Genomic DNA, 6,000 nt, shown 5'->3' with positions numbered 1-6,000 from the left:
CCAGATGGTCATCTAGATATCAGGCAACAGATAATATTAATTACATTTTACTCCATGAATCTCTATTTGATGATGTGTTGTATGGTGTTTATGTTGTAGTATCAGTGATGCACACTAGATGTCAGGCAACACAATGTAGTGGGCTGATGGACTAACCTGCCAGAAGGTCATCTAGATGTCAGGCAACACAATGTAATGGGCTGATGGACTAACCTGCCAGAAGGTCATCTAGATGTCCGGCAACACAATGTAGTGGGCTCATGGACTAACCTGCCAGAAGGTCATCTAGATATCAGGCAACACAATGTAATGGGCTGATGGACTAAACTGCCGGACGGCCACGGTCTGCTGACCTTGAGTTCAATGGCTTGCCTCTAGAGGCCTCTGCTTACTCTTTTTTCCACTCAGACAAACTTGCTGAAAGGTTCTATTAATCAGAAGAATCAGACAGAAGCTCAGACGGCCAAACATTTGATTAATCTCCCAAAAATCGGTTTGGGGCTACAGTTGTTGGTGAGTTTAGATGTCTCACTTTTCAAAATTCAAAAGGCACTCGCACATCTGAGCTATCTTTGTTGCAGGTGCCTGGTAACAGATAAGATGAGAAAAAATAAGAAACCAGCACACTGCTCCCGATAGTGTCACTGCTCTTTATTTAGCTTTACGTACAGTGCCTTGCGAAAGTATTCGGCCCCCTTGAACTTTGCGACCTTTTGCCACATTTCAGACTTCAAACATAAAGATATAAAACTGTATTTTTTTGTGAAGAATCAACAACAAGTGGGACACAATCATGAAGTGGAACGACATTTATTGGATATTTCAAACTTTTTTAACAAATCAAAAACTGAAAAATTGGGCGTGCAAAATTATTCAGCCCCATTAAGTTAATACTTTGTAGCGCCACCTTTTGCTGCGATTACAGCTGTAAGTCGCTTGGGGTATGTCTCTATCAGTTTTGCACATCGAGAGACTGACATTTTTTCCCATTCCTCCTTGCAAAACAGCTCGAGCTCAGTGAGGTTGGATGGAGAGCATTTGTGAACAGCAGTTTTCAGTTCTTTCCACAGATTCTCGATTGGATTCAGGTCTGGACTTTGACTTGGCCATTCTAACACCTGGATATGTTTATTTTTGAACCATTCCATTGTAGATTTTGCTTTATGTTTTGGATCATTGTCTTGTTGGAAGACAAATCTCCGTCCCAGTCTAAGGTCTTTTGCAGACTCCATCAGGTTTTCTTCCAGAATGGTCCTGTATTTGGCTCCATCCATCTTCCCATCAATTTGAACCATCTTCCCTGTCCCTGCTGAAGAAAAGCAGGCCCAAACCATGATGCTGCCACCACCATGTTTGACAGTGGGGATGGTGTGTTCAGCTGTGTTGCTTTTACGCCAAACATAACGTTTTGCATTGTTGCCAAAAAGTTAAATTTTGTTTTCATCTGACCAGAGCACCTTCTTCCACATGTTTGGTGTGTCTCCCAGGTGGCTTGTGGCAAACTTTAAACAACACTTTTTATGGATATCTTTAAGAAATGGCTTTCTTCTTGCCACTCTTCCATAAAGGCCAGATTTGTGCAATATACGACTGATTGTTGTCCTATGGACAGAGTCTCCCACCTCAGCTGTAGATCTCTGCAGTTCATCCAGAGTGATCATGGGCCTCTTGGCTGCATCTCTGATCAGTCTTCTCCTTGTATGAGCTGAAAGTTTAGAGGGATGGCCAGGTCTTGGTAGATTTGCAGTGGTCTGATACTCCTTCCATTTCAATATTATCGCTTGCACAGTGCTCCTTGGGATGTTTAAAGCTTGGGAAATATTTTTGTATCCAAATCCGGCTTTAAACTTCTTCACAACAGTATCTCGGACCTGCCTGGTGTGTTCCTTGTTCTTCATGATGCTCTCTGCGCTTTTAACGGACCTCTGAGACTATCACAGTGCAGGTGCATTTAAACGGAGACTTGATTACACACAGGTGGATTGTATTTCTCATCATTAGTCATTTAGGTCAACATTGGATCATTCAGAGATCCTCACTGAACTTCTGGAGAGAGTTTGCTGCACTGAAAGTAAAGGGGCTGAATAATTTTGCACGCCCAATTTTTAAGTTTTTGATTTGTTAAAAAAGTTAGAAATATCCAATAAATGTCGTTCCACTTCATGATTGTGTCCCACTTGTTGTTGATTCTTCATAAAAAAATACAGTTTTATATCTTTATGTTTGAAGCCTGAAATGTGGCAAAAGGTTGCAAAGTTCAAGGGGGCCGAATACTTTCGCAAGGCACTGTATATCGACCTCAAGGCTTTCATCAGAGCTTCATAAAGAGCAGTGATACTAGCAAGAGCAGTGAGCAGGTTTCTTATTTTTTCTCACTTTTGACATGCTTTACGTTTTGAACTGTTTCTATACATTTACAGCCTTGTGTTTACATCACTTTAAAATATCTGACAGCTTGCGACACCATCTCCCATCTATGACTGTGCCTTAGTCCCGATTCTCCACACTTTTCCGTGGGGGGTGTGTGCAAGTGCACACTTTGAGAAAAGTGTGGAGAATCAGGGACGCACAGAGCTTGACCCCTAAAGGGTCAACGACAGGTCATGGGTATGCCTGACGATGTAATGATAGGCTCTTGAAATACATTAGAAAGGGGAATCCCACTGTCTATGGACTGGAGTGGGAGGTACTGTATGTAACATTTAGACAGCCCCGAGTCAAACCAGTCTTGAAACACGTCAGGCACATGAAGCAAGCTTCTCATGACCTGGCTTTGCCTGGTAATACCAAGCCAGGGAGGGGTTGTTTTACAGCGTAGAGCTTTTTCAACACTTTTTTCCTGAAGATAACGTGTCTGTCCATAAATTGCTCTGTCTTGTATCTCACTCAGAGAGATGAGAGTGTCAGAGCCCTGGTTAACGCCACAGTGAATACAGTGCTGCATCCAGATCCCTTCTAGAATATACTTTATCACCCCTCCTTCGTAACACATAGCAGCCATTAGGAAATTAATAAGTAGCTGAAGTCGTAACTTTGTTAAAAAACACAAAACACCATCAGTGTTTGCACACACATTTTCCTACTCAATTGATGTCTTGTTTTACTCCTCCCATAGAGACTGTTTCCCAGCACCTGGGTGTCAGTCGTTTATGCCATGACCCCTGCCCCTTTGACCCCCAGGCCATTTCCATCAGTGTGACTCCTTCCAGATGTGTGTTACAATGGCTGCGGTGGTTTTCATGGACTGTGGTTTTCATAGAGGGTGCTGAACACACTGCTCATGGTTTACTCACGGAACAAACAGCTTTGTCAACAGAAAATCCCACTGATGACAGGATTCAGTGTGAACTGTGCACTTTCCTTTGGGAGCATAGGGGATACCTGCGAGTGCAATGTTTTTCCATCGGATGGGGTCCATGGAACAGCAAGGTTTGATGGTTAATTGTGCAAAGCATGTTTTATTTCTGTTGCTGTGGTCCTTGCCTGAGACATGAGTGCAGATGTTAGCCATCAGTGCAAGTCGCTAGCCTTTAGCTTGACATGTTAACACTGTCTCCTTCTGAGCACACTGCACTGCTGAGCCGAGTTTGATTCCTGGTCAGTTACAGGATGAGCTTGAAGAGCACTGGGTCCAGTATGGGAGAGACATTGCATTGCAATTCCAAAGACACAAACTCCTATGTAATCCCAGGGAACATTTGTATTTTTGTACTGTGGTTTCTGAGCCAAAGATGAACATTGAACACACAGTGCATGTTGGAGCACCGTTTATGTGCCCACTTGCTCCAGACGACAGATTTAGAAACCTACAAATTCTGTCGTGGATTTGAGTGTTTTACCCCAAATCTTGGTCTCGGAGTCCACAGTCCATTAAGACCACATAGAAAGTGTTACATAGTCAAAGGCATATATATGTCTTTGGAATTGCAGTTAATGGGAGGATAAACACTCACGTCACTGTGCATCAACATAGACATGCATCTGAGGGGAGGCGTTCTCAGGGCTCAGATGCCGGACCAGATGTGTCAACATGTCCCACATCAACTGGTCTAGTAGGGAGTGAAGGTAACAGAACCCAGCCGTGCTTCAAGCAAGGGCAGAGGCTAAGGGGGAATGAGCCTATCTACACTGAGTGTACAAAACACATGCCTTTGAGTGGGGTATGGTAATAGGTGCTAGGCGCACCGGTTTGAGTGTGTCAAGAACTGCAATGCTGCTGGGTTTTTCATGCTCAACAGTTTCCCGTGTGTATCAATAATGGTCCACCACCCAAAGGACATCCAGTCAACTTGACACAACTGTGGGAAGCATTAGAGTCAACATGTTCCTAATGTTTTGTACACTCAGTGTATATTGTCAAGAGCTCTCTAATCATAGACATGTCCACAGGAGCTGCTGAAGACGGCAAATGACCCGAGCGCCATCCCCCAATACCAGTGGAGGCTGAGGGGAGGACGGCTCATAATTACGGCTGGAATGGAGTGTAAGGGAGTGAATGAATGAAAACCATGTGTTTGATACCATTCCATTCACTCCATTCTGCTGTGACTGAGATAATAAACTTGTGGGATGTGGTAGTTGATGCTGTGTATTTTAGTGTGACGTGTGTTCATTTATCAACGTGGAGACAGTAATAATGTACCTTCTGGGTTGATCATCTCTCCCCTTCATTCTGCACAGTGTTTGATACGGTACATGTGAGTAAGTAGAAGTATATGTAAACCACTTACATGCTAGGATATTGGAACTCAAATTGTGTCCATAGCAACATACAGTGTGTGTTCTTTGACCTCAGTAATGCTTCCCCTGTTCCCATTAGGCTGCATTGTCATTATTAATTTGCTAGATGCTGAACAGAGATGGTGAAGAGAGAGAGAGAGATGAAAAGCAAAGGCCCTGGGACAGAAAGATTTCCAGGACGGTGGAACAAGCCTTTCTCCAGTAAATCATACAATTAGATGTCTCACTGGTGTGAATGTTTCTGCTGCAGCATTTAGGGCACTCCTTGTCCAGGGATGTGTGTGTTTAGTAGGGTGGTGATTTAGGTGGTTGGATATTAGCTGTAATGTGGGAGTATGTTGGCTCGCAGGTGTTTGAAAAGGGAAAGTCCATAATTCTCAAAAAAGTGCAAATCCAAGTAGTAAAAATGCTGTAGATATTATTTATCCTTTATTTTAGCAGGGAGTCCCATTGTCTTGGAGTCCCATTGTCTTGGAGTCCCATTGTCTTGGAGTCCCATTGTCTTGGAGTCCCATTGTCTTGGAGTCCCATTGTCTTGGAGTCCCATTGTCTTGGAGTCCCATTGAGACCAAAGCATCTTTTTCAAATGTATAAAATACTCAACATTCAAACATACAACGTCATAAAAACATACAATACAATGAGTAATTTAAGAAGCAAACAATAAAAAGATTGAAAGATGAATAGGAACAGTAAGACCAATAGTCCATCATAAGGCGGTTTGGGATGGAGCAGTTTAGTACTTCCTGTTATATTTCAGATTCTATACTGGACTAAGACTAAGAGATGTCCTGTATGGATATACAAATAATCATCAATGCACTATTGTCCCTCTGCCAAGTCAGAAAGCACTACAGACATACTTTTTCATAGGGTAGTCAATGAACAGGCTCAAGTTGGGAAAATTCCATCATATGACAGATTCTAAATGATTTAGGCTACCAAATCAGCCCCCCACCCTCTCTTAAATTCAATGCAGACAATCCATCAGTTTGTCAATAAGGTCTTTCATATTGCATGGCATGACCGATTCCTCACCATAGCCGCAGGCCTAGCTAACACCGTTTTGGCATAGATTCATCTGCCTTCAATGACTCATATTCCCCAACAACTAGCCCCGTAATGGCAGTACTGGCCCTCTTTGTAGAGAGTGACTTCAAAGACTTGTTGAGACAGAGCCCTGTTTGAATAACGAAACCATGTTGCCTGTTTGGCTGAGGCTTGTCAAATAGAGATTCAATGATAAAGCAGAGAGAACTA

The sequence above is a fragment of the Oncorhynchus mykiss genome, chromosome 2, assembly GCF_057628025.1.
Source record: "Oncorhynchus mykiss isolate SJ-2025 chromosome 2, ASM5762802v1, whole genome shotgun sequence".
NCBI lineage: Eukaryota > Metazoa > Chordata > Actinopteri > Salmoniformes > Salmonidae > Oncorhynchus > Oncorhynchus mykiss.
This window is presented reverse-complemented; position numbering follows the sequence as displayed.